The following is a 15,166-nucleotide window of genomic DNA, read 5'->3' on the forward strand; positions in this document are numbered from 1 at the left end:
CTCCTGCTGGTGGAATTTCACAGAGAGCATAGGGCAATGCAAGAAGCTGATTGACCCAGTCCCAGCCTGAGCATCACAAAGCTGAGTCAGCAGGATGGACCTGAAGCTGAGATCAACAACTTAGTAAGTGAGGCAATATTCTCAGATCCAGGTCTGACTGATTTTAAAGCTCGTGTTCTAAACCAATACTCTATACTACTAATTTTATGCTTACATTCCACCTCTTAATTATCAGGTCCCACATACCCTTACCCTTCAGAAGTTGAATGCCTCAATTTTCCACAAATCAGGCATTGGGAATCACAATACACCGTCTTCACCTTTTGAGACACATCCTTTGTTTCATAGCTTTCTTCCTTAGACTTTCACCCAAAAAGAGTGAGTTGGAATCACATTCTCCATCTGAGTTTAAAATTTTCTTGATATTCCAACTTTCTACAAATTCTCTCTAGAGAATACAAGGGAACAATACACATTTCATGCCTCCTTATTAATACCTATTAATTCAAAGGCATTTTATGAGTGAGTTTGGATGATATATCCTTGTGTGTGATGTGGGAGAGATTATTCGTCTTTAACATTGTGTCTTTTCCAAGTGAAGATAAAACACAGGTCATCTATCTCTAGGCTGTCTGGAAATTCCACATTCTTTTAAACTCTGGGCAAAGTGAATTAAGTTTTTCCACAATTGCTTTTCTTCACACTCTACATAATTTTCATATACAAACCCCCTTAATAATGCGTCTTCCCCAAAGGGTGGAAAGTACAAAGACTCAGAGTGTTACCGTGAATGTTTTCAGTGATCCTAATGTCTAGCAAAATGATCAATAAATATATGCATGAATAAATTCTTTTCCTTTCTGTTAATTTGAAGAAAAAAGATCATTTTTCCTGGAAATAACTTATTTTTCTGTTGTATGACGGGAATGTTAGAATTCAAATCTAAATTCGAATTGACTCTGTTCATGTGTATGTGTTTTAGTGCAAGTAGTCTAGGTTTGCTTCGTTTATTTTGTATAGTTCGTTTTGCAACTTTGTCATTGTTTTAAAAAGCCAATGTCAAACATTTCGGCTTAAAATGATTGGAAGGTAAAACTCCAGCACATAAAGGCAAACAACCCAATGTAAAAACGAGCAAAGGACTTAGACATTTCTCCAAAGAAGGTATAGTAATGAACAATAAACACGTGAAAAGGTGCTTAAAATAATTAGTTATTAAGGAAATGCAAATCAAAACCACAGTAGGATACCAGTTTACACCTACCAGGATAGCTATAATAACAACAAAAAGGGAAAATAACAAATGTTGGTGAGGATGCTGAGAAATTGGAACACTTACACATTGCTGGTGGGAATGTAAAATAGTGCAGCAGTTGTGGCAAATAGTTTGCTGATTCCTCAGAGAATTAAATATAGAATAACTGTATGACCTAGTAATTTTACTTCTAGGTATAGACCCACGAGAATTGAAAACAAGTGTCCAAACAAAAATTTCTGCCTAAGTTTTCATGACAGCATTATTCATAACATCCAAAAAGTAGCAACTACACAAATGTCTAACAACCGATGAATGGGTAAACCAATGTGGTACATCCATACGGTGGAGTATTACTGAGCTACAAAAGGTTCCTGATATATGGATGTTATCTTGTAAACATGCTAAGTGAAAGAAGGCAGACACAAAAAAAGCTGCATCTTGTATGATTCCATTTATATGAAATGTCCAGAACAGGCAAATCCATAGAGGCAGAAAGCAGATTAGTGGTTGCTAAGGCCTGGGAGTAGGGGAAGGGAAATAGGTAGCAACTGCTTAGTGGGTATAAGATAACTTTTTGCGATGATCAGAATATTTTGGAATTAGATAGTGATACACTACATTGTGAGAACACTAAATGCCACTGAATTGTACAGTTTAATGGCTAAAATGGTGAATTTTATGTTATGTGAAATTTACCTTAATAAAAAACAAATGATTGATGTGAAACACATTCAGATAATGGACATTTAAGTCAAAGAAGAAGGGGTGACATGAGGAATGAGAGAACAAGCCAGGGACATAGTGGTAGACCCATTAATTAGAAAATAGGAAGTAAAACTAAATTTCTTTAGCTGTTGTCCTTTCAAAATCTTCAAATAAGAAGACTTCTATTAAAAATGAAAATCTACAGGCAAAAAAAGATAAGTAATTACTGTGTATTGAAAAACATTAAATATAGACGGGTATTGTTAAAAAGAATCTGCTTCTTAAAATAATTAAACAAGCCACTAAATCTTGGTCACTGTGATTGATGTCACCAATAAGCCTGTCTTTTTGTTGTGTTTTTCCCCTCTTAATAATTTCATAATCTTATTCACACACATTCAGAAGTAAGAATTAAAGTGACACTGATTTAAATGTGCAGGTTGAGGACATGGGGCATATTCCAATCTAATTTACCTATCCAGAGGAGACCAAGGTATAATCAGAAAAGGACATGACTAAACTAAGAGTAAACATTTCAATTTTCTGAGTTTCTTTTCAAATATTATTGCTATATATTTGCTTAGTCCTGCAAGAATATGAGGGGGGGGGGCAAGCACTAAATGGAAACTCCTGTTCCCCACCTGATGTTTCCAGTGTGACTATGGTTAATGATTTAAAGACAGATAAGGTTTCTGTCTTCCTGAATACTCTCTCCAGGACTGGGTGGCCATTTCTACAAAGTAACAAGAAGTAAGCAACCCTCTGAAGTTGGATGATACTGGAGAGCAGCAATGTGGGCATAATGATGTTGGCTGGCCTGGCTTCATTAGTGCCCGGAAGAGAGGAACCGGGGCTGATAACCAGCTGATTTGGCCCAGGACAGCCTTACACACTGTTAAAATTTCAATTGGCAGATATCTAATGACCCAAGCCTTTCCCCTGTCCTGTGATCCTCTTCACAATCCAGAAACAACCCAGAGTTAATGCATGGTTTATCAGAGAGCTTCTAGGTCCCTGAGGTAGGGTGCTAGCCAGTGCAACTTCTGATGGGCTGTTGCCTGTGTAATACTGCTTGCTAAGTGCGTCGAATATTGTTCCTGGATGAGACTCACCAAGACTGAATCTTTAAGACTGTGGTCTTCCATCCTGACCCTCTGACTTTATGTATCTCAAATTAGGAAGTTCATTGTTCCCGTCATTCTACCCAAACACCCTGGTAGGTAGAGTATCAGGTTTTGCATTTTAATCTGAGTAGAGACCTTTATAAGCCTCTTATGATTTTACAATCTTTATAGCAGGGAAAAAATTTGATTGACTACCTAAGATTGCTGTTTCCCCTTAAAACTAAGCTAAGGGTAAGGAGGAGTAGTTTGAAGAACTTTACTTTAAAATCTTATCCCACCTATCCCCGTCACCAGGCATCAGCAGGGGAATTCAAAGACAGTGTCTCTGACCAGCATTTTTTATTTTTTGAAAAATCCTTTCAGTTCTCTTTGACTCATGACTTCCCATTTCAAGTAGCCCTCAGATATTAATGAAAATTTTCAGACTCAACGTATTAACTCCATGGTTTTCCTTTGTAGTGATTTTATTTTCTAACAAATACTTAGTTTGATATCATCAGCTAGAATCCTCTGTGGAAAAATGAATAAACAAACAAACACATGGTAGTTAGAGCCTGTTGTTATGATTTCTAGTTCATGTTTTTATCACAATAATTGGTTTGGTCTTTTATTAGTCAGTAGTAATAAATGTGGCATTCAGAGATGCCCGCCTTACTGTGAGCTGGAATTACCTTTTTTTTTTTTTCTCTCTGAAGCAGTGGAAAAGCATCTTGAGCTGTAGGCAGTACTGATGGGCAAATGGAGTCATTTGGAGGGGATATGAGGATGGGTGAGGGCTGGTAGGGGCACAGAATGGTCTAGTTCTCACTTCCACCCGCTGAAAGATCCCCAGATCGCTGGGGGCAAAAGCATGAAGATGGCCGATTCCCTGAGCTCAAGCAGTCCTTGCTCAGAATTTATTTGAAAAAAAATGGAACAAAGGGGAAAAAAAATTTATTCCTTTTCTTCCGTCTTTTGTTAGCTGAGAGGTCTGTCATTTTGGTTAATTATTTTTGTAGCTCTTAAGTATTTCAAGGGAACTTGCTTCCCAAAAAATATTGAACAAAGGGAAAGGAGTCTAAAGGCCAAATAATTTCTATTTTCTCTCCCTATATTCTGGAGATTTTAATTGATACTCAAATTATGGCAGAAAATGCCCAATATCCATCATCCCTCTTTTCCTTCATAAAAGATTACAGATTTGAAACTGGAACGTGGCTTTCCAGCTAAAAGACTAAATTTCTCAGCCTCCCTTTGTAGTTAAGTGGGACTAAGTTATGACTAATTCATGTAATTAACAGTATTGTTTTGGGGTATCAAATAAAGGGATGTGCCCTTTTTGTCCCTTCCCTTTCTTCTATCCTTCTGCCTCTGCCTGGAATGAAGATGTAATGACAGGAGCTCTAACAGACACCTTGGACCTTGAGAAGGACCAGACATAATGGATAGCCGAGGAGAGTGTGGAGTGGTCCCTGACCACTTTGTAGAAATAGGATACCTCCTCTAACGTTGCCAATATCCAGAATTTTAAAAACAATGTGAATGAGAAATAAAATTCTGTCTTGTTTAAGCCACCCATATTTCTGGATTTCTCTTTTAGAGGCAAACAAGTTCTAACTAATTCTGACGCCAACATTATTTCTACCATGAAGATCTAGGTTTTTTATCATGTCCTTCTGTTGTTCTATATAGCATTACACCCTTGCTTATTTAATAAATGTTCATTAACTACCTGTTGTAGAACGGGCATTGTCCTAGGCACTATGTATTCAGTGGTTAGCAAAACACACATAGTCTCTACCATTGGGAGCTTACAGTTTAGTGAAAGAGACATAATACAATGTGAGAAATCATCTCTCATTTCCTACTCTTGCTACTTCTTTTCTCTCCTGTCTCCATTAATTTTTTCTTTTTCTGTCTCCATTAAATTTTATTCATTTTGTGTCTTAAAATCAGAGGAAGGGATCATATAACTTCATCATTTCTTGAGATATAAGCATATTGGCACATAGGACCTTCCAAAGAAGAACTCTTCTGACTCTGGCTACCTTCTTTCCACATAAGACTTTAGAAAATCCTACAAGGAAAGCCAATTTTAGCAGCCAATCGGTCTTCAACTTGAGGACTTTCTGTCCTAGTAGGGGGTTTGTGTGTATGCACATGCATCAGTTTGGGTTTCTTTGCTCCCATTGTGATTCATCAGATGTTAGGATTTGTTTCTGGCTTCCTCCTGCCTCTGCTAAAATCCATATTTGTTCTTTAATTGCCTTTTAAATGATCCTCAATCATTTTTATGGCTTTCCTAATGAGGTATTTTCAACCCACATGTTGTCAGAATGATGGTCAAGACCATTTTCTCACTCAAAGTCCCTAACTCATTGCTAGGACTGTACACCAAGCTATGTGCTCAGTCCTCTTTATGGACTCTGTTGGCTGTGTTGGTCTTCAGAAACATGAGAAATTCACAAAAGATAACTCTGCCTGACACTTTGTTGTGTCTCCTCATTCTCTCACTGATGCTGTAATTTTGAGTGTGTATTAGTAACTTTCCCAAAATGCCTCATACTTTTGGCTTACTCATTCCTTCACTGATCGCCCTTTGATTTCTTTTTGAAAAAATTTGTTTTTTAATTGAAGTATAGTCAATTTACAATGTCATGTTAATTTCTGGTGCACAGCATAGTGATTCAGTTATATACATACATATATATATTCCTTATCATATTCTTTTTCATTATAGGATATTACAAGGTATTGAATATATTTCCCTGTGCTATACAGTAGGACCTTGCTGTTGATCTATTTTATATATAGTAGTTAGTATCTACAAATCCCAAACTCCCAATATATCTCCCCTTACTTTCCCCCTGTTAACTGTAAGTTTGTTTTCTATGTCTGTGAGTCTGTGGCCCTTGATTTCAGTCTTCCTTCATCATCCCCACCTGCACTACGCTGCAGCTCCTGTTCGGCTGGTACTGCCTATAACTGTAATGACTTTTCAGCTGGGCTGGATAGGAACCAAGTGTCAAAGGCATGACTTCTTTTGACCAAATTCTTGGATTGTCTGTCCCTCCCAAAAGAGTGGTCCATTAATAGACGCTGCATCTTTGTGTGGGCATCTTTCATTTAACCAAAGAGTATTTCTATTGTTGTGTTCTTTTTTGGTCTCACAGGTTTAATAATTCTTTTATCACACTTAGGACCATTTCAGAGACTCAACTAGGGCTTAGTGAGTAAAATCCAAATAATATTCCCTGTCCAAATAGCAGGTTGCAAGGAATGAGGAGCAATAGTTTGGCCATGAACGCAACCTAAGAGAGAACAGTGGAGTTTATTTTGAAGACAGGAAATGGTTTATTGACTTCAAAAAGTTTAGTCCCTGCTGAAACAATCTGAAAGAAGCTATGGCACTGGGTCCATTCAATTCAAGAAACGATAAATTTCAGTTATTGGCATAAACATTAAGTATCTTGATATGTAGAGCCACAGTCTGATAATATTGCTAAATTTGGGTTCATCATGACAAGATATTGAAAAATCCTTGAAATTTATGACATGTTAGGGCAATGCGATATGTCACTTAATTGATGAAAAATCCATCCTCTTTGAATCATGTTATGAAAACTGCTAGCAAAGAAAAAAGAGTCCAAAATTCAGGACAGATGGATGGAAGCTCTGGAGGCAAATCCTAATCAGGCTGTAGCAACTTTTTCAAAGTATCAGTCTCTTCTTTTCGAGTGGTGGGAGTTCGTTTTTGCATTCTTGGGGGGCCTTCGAGGTGCCGATGGCTTGGCTGTCCAGAATAGAAAATCTGTGGTTGCCTTTATTTAAGCATTCTGTACCTACACACATCTCAATTCTTTCAATCCTTATAAGACCTTAAATAAACAGAAGATGAACCAGTGGTAATAAAAATAGGGTTCTGAGTCAGATTTACCTAGGAAAAATGGTGGAGATGGTTTGCAAATCTGGATGCTTGTTCTGGTGTTAATACCATATTTTCTCTCTAATGATAGTGTTAGATGCTCTTAGAATTTCACGTTGTTTCCTTCCTCAGATACTGTCTCTCCCGTTGCTATTTTCTCCTCATTACGGGTCATGTATTCCTGCTTCTTTACATTCGTCATCATTTTTTATTGGACTTGCTACTGTGAATTTTACCTTGTTGGCTGCTAGATGTTTTTGTGCTATAAATATGGTTGAGCTTTGTTATAGTACACAGCTATGTTACTTGGAAATGGTTTGAGCCTTTGGGTATGGTGGGGCCAGGGCACCCTGTAGACTAGGGCTATTTTCTGTCACTACTGAGTCTCTGCCCTGCTGAACAGTTGACCAATGGCCGTGAATTATGAAGATTTTCCACCTTGACCTGCGAGAACAGGAATCGTTCTCCATGAGCCCTCTGGATTGTTCTGATCTCTTTAGGTGATTGTTTCCATGGCCTCCAGTGGTTTCTTCACTTGCATGGACTCAGTTGAAGACTTGAGGGGGACCCTTTGCGGGTCTCTGGAGTTCTCTCTGTGTGTAGTTCTCTCTTCTCCGGTATTCTGCCCTGAGAACACGGGCTGTTGTGACCTTCCAAGACAACAAGCTCCATCTCCTCAGCTCTGTTGGAGGAGGTCATTGAAAGGACGTGGCTGCCAGTTAATCTGTGAGCTGGACCGGGGCAGTCTGAGACTCTCATCCCCTCCCTTGTTCTTGGAACGGACGTTTCATCCGCTGTTCATATCTAGGAGCCACTTCAAGGACGCAACCTTGAGTGAGCACTGATATTGTTGAGACCATCTAGAATGTGTAGTGACAGAACCCCTTTAAGGCCTCTATGTGAACTGTTAAGATTCTGGAGAGCTGGTGAGGAGATCTACTCGCCTTGCAGCCTACCAGGACAAGCCTCATATATGAGGTCCTCTGCTTATTAAAACTGCCATCTACCAATCTGAAGTAGTCTGCCTCTTTCTTTGGTTTTGTCTTGCCCTCCATGTGCAGGGGCCAGTTTTTCATTTCACCAGGGAACTCCAGAGGCTGCAAACAAATGAACTCAGGGAGATCAATACCTCCTGCATTCTCCCTTCCTGTACTGCAGCCTGAACACTCCCTGGAGGCAGTAAGGTGGGGCACTCATAGGGCTCACCGTACCTGTTTCCTTATCTCAGGAATCACTGTCTTATGCTGCCTGTCCAATGTCTGAAAATCAAACTTTGTCTCTTTTTTTTTCTTTTGTAGTTGTTTCAAGTGGAAAGGTAAATCCAGTCCCTGTGACTCCCATCTTGTTCAGAAGCGAAAGTCCCGTTACCTCGCGTATGACAGCAGGTAAGTTCCCTGAGCAGGATCTCTACACTAAACAGAGGTCTTTCCTCAGCATCCTGGTATCTGAGAAGGAGGTTCAAAGAGGTATAACTCATCCTAGTAAAAACTCAGCTCTTATTCATGGAGTTACACTACCACACCAGTTCTGTATCTTCAATCAGTCATGGTCCCAGATTGCATCCCTGAGAAGGTTTGTTCCTTGGCTCATTAATTAATCCATTCATCCATTCAGTCATCCATCCATCCATCCATCCATTACTATTAGCTAAATCTCTTTTATATAATAAAACTCAGTTGTTGGAGAATAGCAGAGAGTAAGACAGGCCTGTGGACTTCCTTCTGGGTGCCTATGCTCTAGCAGGGGGAGATAGCTGATGCTGAGCCCTATGGTTAACTGTGATGGATGCTATGAGGGAAAAGCAAATGATGAAATGAGAGCACGTAAGTGGGGGCCTAACCTGATCTGGAGAATTAGGAAGGGTTCCCTGTGGAGGTGACATATACACTGGGATTTGCAAAGAGGTGATGATTATAAGATAAAGGCTGTTTTTCTCTAAAGGGCCTGCACTGTTCCAAAAATATTTTGAGCATTTGACAGAAACTCCAATGTCTGGTAATGAAAACACTTCTGATTTATTACACAAGGAGACTAACCTCAATTGCAGAGAAAGACAGTAAAATGGAAGATGCATATCAAAACTTTCCTAAATCATTAGACAGAGATTAGAAATTAGCAATTAAAATGTTAATGGTGATTCATATGGACTGTGAGACTCTGAGTGATTTTTCTTTTTTCTATCTTTCTGTTTTCTCCACATTTTCAGACGTGAACCTGCATTGCTTTGTAGTTAGGGGGGAAAAAAAGGAAAGCAAGAGGGGAAGAGAAAAAAGAAACATATGGAGAATAAGACAGGTGGCGATTCTTTAACGGACATACCATGACTCATCCTTTAAGTGTCACATTGTGACATTATATGTCCTGTGGCAAAACACTGATGCTCTTTCCAAAGACATTCTCAAGCCATCCAATGAGCCATTTTACCAAGCATTTAGAAAACAAGTTCAGAAGAGGATTTGTCTTCAGTTTCTGGAAAGTATAAAGCTTGTCTTTGATACCAGTTTTGAAGGGCATGGGTGGATGTGCTTGGTAAGCTGGTAGTGAGTCTGTTCATGGATGCCTCTCTCTTCCCACCAGTGTAGTTTCTGGCCATGTGGAAATTATGGCTGCTCTGGTCCTAAGAGAGTTGTGTGGCAATGTCAAAGGGGAGGAGAATGGGGAAAATCTCTTAAAAATAGTATACTACTATTTTTAAGCATAACTCCTTTCATAATCAGAAGCATGGTTTTTCTCAGTTTGGAGTTTTTAAAACTGCATGTACTTTTTTAGAGCTCTGCATGCAGATCGCTTGTGTGTCCAAATAGAGGAATATGGGCCCAAGATGGAGTTTTGAAATATTTATGTATTGTGTTTGTGAATGAAGTAATGGATTTCTTGGGTCATCTGAACTTAGTTTTTCATCCTAAATCAACATTAGCCACGTTCATAGAATACAGCATTTGTAATTAATGGAGGAGAATTGACAGAAATTATTCAGCTCTGAAAGGGTTTTCTAAATGCATGTGTATGAGTACATGATAGGTATTATTACTAGTAGACTTGAATATTTTTAGATTTTGGTGGCTGTAATCATATCAAGGGCCATATCTGAAAGCTCAGAAGGTGACAGTCATGGGTGGAAGATTGTTCATTCCTGCCTAAGATTCTTGACATCAATTTTCATAGATTTATAAAAGCTTTTGTTCAATATTGAGTGACTGTTTTTGAAAACATTACTGTCTATTTAAAAAAAATAGAATGCATAGGATTTTAACAATTGAGATAAAGTTAATTTAATGTAAAATTAACCACTTAAAGTGTGCAACTGAGTGACATTTAATACATTCACAGTGTTATGCAACCATCACCTCTATCTAGTATTTAAACATTTTCATCATCCTAGCAGGGAGCCATGTACCCTGTAAAGCAGTCACTCCTCATTCTGTCCGTACTAATCTGCTTTCTGTCTCAATGCATTTAGCTTCTCTGGATATTCTATGTAGATGAAAGTATACAACATTGACCTTGTGTGTGTGGCTGTTTTCATTGAGCATGTTTTTGAGGTTCATCCATCCATGTTGTAGCATGTCTCAGTACTTTATCCCTTTTTGTGACTGAATAATATGCCATTGTATGGATATAACCATATTTTCTTTATCCATTTGGATGGTTTACTCATTTGGCAATTGTGAACAATGCTACTATGAACATTCATGTAGAAGTTCTTGTTTGAACACTGGCTTTCTGTTCTTTTGGGTGTATACCTACGAGTGGAATTGCTGGGTCGTATGCTGATTAATTTTATGTTTAACTCTTTGAGGAAGGGTCAGACTGTTTTCCACATTGGCTGCTCCATTTATATTCCCACCAGCAGAACCCATAGGACTTGAAGTGCTTTTTGGGTTAGCCAGATATTTGATATCTTCTCCACTGGTAATGGCCTTGTTTGATTGAAGCCTTAATCCTAAATAATAGTCATTGAACCATACATACACAGAAAGAGGAAGAGAAAGGCACAGCCTTAAGGAAACTCTTCTTGGAACTATTTTGACTTGACTGCATAGCCCCCAAATAGGGACATGTCTTAGAGAATATACAGTCATTCTGCACACGAGGAAACAAGGTCACTAGAGGTGGAATGACTTGGGAGATAAAAAGGAGGTCACTCAACCTGTTAGTTCCTGGAGGAGTTAACACTCAGACTGGTCTTGAAACTCTGAGCCCACTGTTCTTTTCCCTGCACTATGCACTTAACCCACTCACTTTTTTGATGGGCCAAATTCTTAGATTATGGTTTCCTTCTTTTGCTCAGAAATCTTCTTAGGAAAGTGATGGGTATATCATCTAATTTACTTACTCATTTATTTCTTCACGCATTTATTCTACAAACACTTGAGGAATGCTAATATATACCAGAGAGTGTGATGAGAGCTAAGGAGACAGTAGTAAATAAGCAGTCATGGGGCCGTTTTCAGAGCAAACAGTCTAGTAATAAGATGACCACTTGACAAACAGTGATACGAAGAATGGGTTATAACTGGGCTAAGTGCTAAGGGAGAGGTACACGGTGCTCTGAGACTTTATAGCAAGGAGACCTGCGCTATTTCAGTGGTTAAATGTGTCAGGAAAAGCACTTAGGTTTATAAAATCTAATGTGTTTTGATTCCAAGGTCACCTGTAAAACTCTCTTAAGCCTCAAAATTCTTCCTCCAGCTGCTCATTTCTGTCAGGATTTAAAGATTTGATGTGCCAGGTCTATTTTTTTCGAATGTACATTTCAATTAAAAAAATCTGTTAACATTTAAAAATTCACTTAAAACATTAAAAATTCAATTAAAAATCTGTTAAAATGACCTCGGATGCCACCATTGGTCCACCTACCACACTGTGAGTGCCACTGCTCTAGTGTTGATGGCCTTTCTGTCCTTTTTGAATCCATGGAACAGAGCGTTCCATGTCCAGTCAGAGGTCTATGGTCCATATAGCAGCAGGGAAGGAACAGGCAGTGAGAAAAGCTAAAGGAAAGAAGTGGGAAAGATGTGAGGGACTGAGTAAACAGACATGATGCAAAGTGAGATAGGAGGGAAGACACAAGGGAAAAGGATGGACTTGGGTGGAGAGAAATAAACTGGTCCTCAGCAAAGCTGGGCTCTGATCATGGGCAACTACTACTTTCTTAGCAGAAAATGAAATAAATACCCTCCTCTTCTATCTCATTTCACTGATTTTATTCATCAGTAATTTGGATACAACTCACACACCATGCAGTGAATGGGGGTTCCCTGAGTCAACTTCAGTTCTTTTCTGGTGAGTCTAATATCAGCATAATTTTAAACTATTTTTCTTTGTTAAGAGATGGAGATTGGTATTCTTCTTTTGGGCATATCATTCCTGTGTTCTGTTTTACATATCTGTAAAGGTACTTGTTGAAAATCACAAGGTAGATTTTTTATACTGAGAAGCTTAATATTTTGTCTAAAAATATAAATGGCTATTTATGGTTGAGCCAGCAGTCTATCTTGGAGATTTTGCTGGCTTTTATTTTCTTGGTGGAGGTGGATAAGGAGGTTAAGAAAATGATTTTTTTTCTATATATAAATTTTACATTTAGACTATTTTGTGTCTGTGAACTATTTTTAGAATGTCCTGTGTCTGTGAACTGTTTCTGTAGAGAATTCCATTTTTTTTCTATTAGTAGTCATAGGCAAAAAAAAGTGAAACTGCTAAGACTCCAAGTTTTATCTTCTACCTACCAGTGGCAGAAAGACCAAAAAGAAACTGGACTTAGCTTGACTCAAGTCAAACTTGACGTCTGTATTAGTCTGCTAGGGCTTCTGTGACAAAGCGCCATGGGCTGGGTGTCTTAAACAGCAGAATTATAGTTTCTCACAGTTCCAGAGGCTACAAGTCCAACATCAAGGTGTCAGCAGGGTTGGTTCCTTCTGAAGGCCTTGAAGGAGGAATCTGTTCCAGGTCTCTCTTCTTGGCGTGTAGATGGCTGTCTCCTTTCTGTGCCCTCACATCATCTTCCCTCTGCATGTTTCTGTATCCAAATTTTCTCCTCTTGTAAGGACACCAGTCATACTGGATTATGACCTACTCTAATGACTCATTTTAACTTAACTACCTCTTTTAAGATCTTTCTCCAGAATGCAGCCACATCCTGAGATACTAGGTCATTAGGACTTCAGTGTATGAATATTCAGGGGGATATGATTTAGCCCATAACAATGTCCTGCACATTATTTCAGATATAGTTACCTGGAATTTACAAAGATTTCAGAGCATCTTATTTTGCGACTATTCTGTTGGGGCCATAGGTTAAGACTATAATCAGGGTTTTGTTGTAGCAAGTCCTACTGTTCTGGAAAAGACTGATCCAGAGACAGAAAAGAAAATTGACAAAAAAAAGAAGGAGGGAGGGGGAGGAGGGTATAGCTCAAGTGGTAGAGCACATACTTAGCATGCATGAGGTTCTGGGTTCAATCCCCAGTACCTCCTCTAAGAATAAATAAATAAATAAACTTAATTACCTCCCCCCGACCAAAAAAAAAAGGAAAATTGAGAAATCAAGCCAAGGATTGGAGGGAGGGAAAGTCTTGTTTCTTTCTGGGCTTCAGAGCAGGTGGACCTGGACTTTGGGATGTAGGAATGTACGGAGCACATAGCTGTGAGGATAAGGAGTTGTCTTTTGGAATCAGGCTAGTCGCTGCTCAGCGTGACACCCTAGGAGACACCCATTGAGCCCAGGGGCTCTCAGAGTGCCACATCTCATAGCAGGAATACATTACTAGGTATCATGTTATTTCCCTCTCTTATGCATAAACTTCCAGTATTTTCTAAAAATATTCAAGCTGAGTCTCATTGATGCTGGAGAGAATCGAGAGAATTTTTTCCAGACTTGGGCTTGAGTGACACAGGGAGACCAACACAATTTCCCAAACCTCCTGTGTGGTCCTGTGGGCTGCAGTGGAGCATGTCCAGAGACTGTAGCCTGGGGGTCTGTTGAAGAACAGAGCAGGAAGAGCATAGACTCAGAAGTAATACTGGGTGTATACTTTGAGTTGCAGCGTAGCTGGTGGAGTTGCTGAGCCACGTAATTTGGGTGTTAATATAAATGTGACCTCATTTTATTGCCTTTAGCATTGAAGATTTTGGATAATGTTCACAGAACAATCTTTTTGAAATCAGATGTGTTAGTTAAAAATCCTTTATTGTCTATTCATCCATATGAAGGCAAGAAAATGAGGAAAAATGAAAGCTCTGTAACTGGACTTTTGCAAGTGCTAAAAGCGGTTGAGTTAATTGTCTCATAGTTTTGAATCTTTAAATAGCAACTCAGAGGCACTTATTAAGATCAAACTTTAGTATCTATCAACTGTCCCAGGGATGTTTCTTGTTCTTTTCTGATTCAGGATCCTATCCAAGAACATGTTTTCGTTTAGTTGTCATGTCTCATCAGTTTCCTTCAATTTGGAACAGTTCTTCAATCTTTTCCTGTCTCCCACGTGGTTAATAGTCTTAAAGAGTATAGGTCTTTTCTCTTATAGTATGACCCTTATTTGGATCTGCCTGATGTTTCTCCACGACCAGCCCCTAGTGGAGGATGTAATTTAGAAACCACTGTCTAGGTGTTCAGTGTGATTGTTGCTACTAGGGTGCCCCTGCATCTAGACACTCTCAGAGGATAGAGTTAGGAAATGTATATATGTATGTTTCTATGTATGTATGTATACAAATACCATCTACATCAGCAGCCATTTCCATGTTTATCAGAATATGTATATTAAAAACCCTACAAGTTCATACTGAGGCTTAAACCTCTAGTCTAATACTTCAAGGCTCTTTCTACTCTCCTCTTTTCCATACTTATTATGTACCTTCTTGGACAGTGAGAAACCTGGCTCGTATTGTCCTCTCTATATATATATACTTACTTGATCTATCAGTTAACTGATTTGCTCAATTTCAAAGCATTCCAGTCATCTCTTCCCTCTGCCGCTTCCATGCCATACCTTCTCATGAGCCGGCTTCTTCAGATGTCAGCATGGGAAGTGAAAGGAATGTAAGAGTGAAAGGGAAGCTGGAAGGGGAAGTAAAGGTGAAAAGGGTAGGAAAATCTTTTTTTTTTTAAGTCAGTCTGCATTGACTTTTCTGTTACTTGCAGCCTACAGCATGCTAAATGATGCAACCCAC

Source organism: Camelus bactrianus, chromosome 4 (assembly GCF_048773025.1).
Source record: "Camelus bactrianus isolate YW-2024 breed Bactrian camel chromosome 4, ASM4877302v1, whole genome shotgun sequence".
Classification (NCBI taxonomy): Eukaryota; Metazoa; Chordata; class Mammalia; order Artiodactyla; family Camelidae; genus Camelus; species Camelus bactrianus.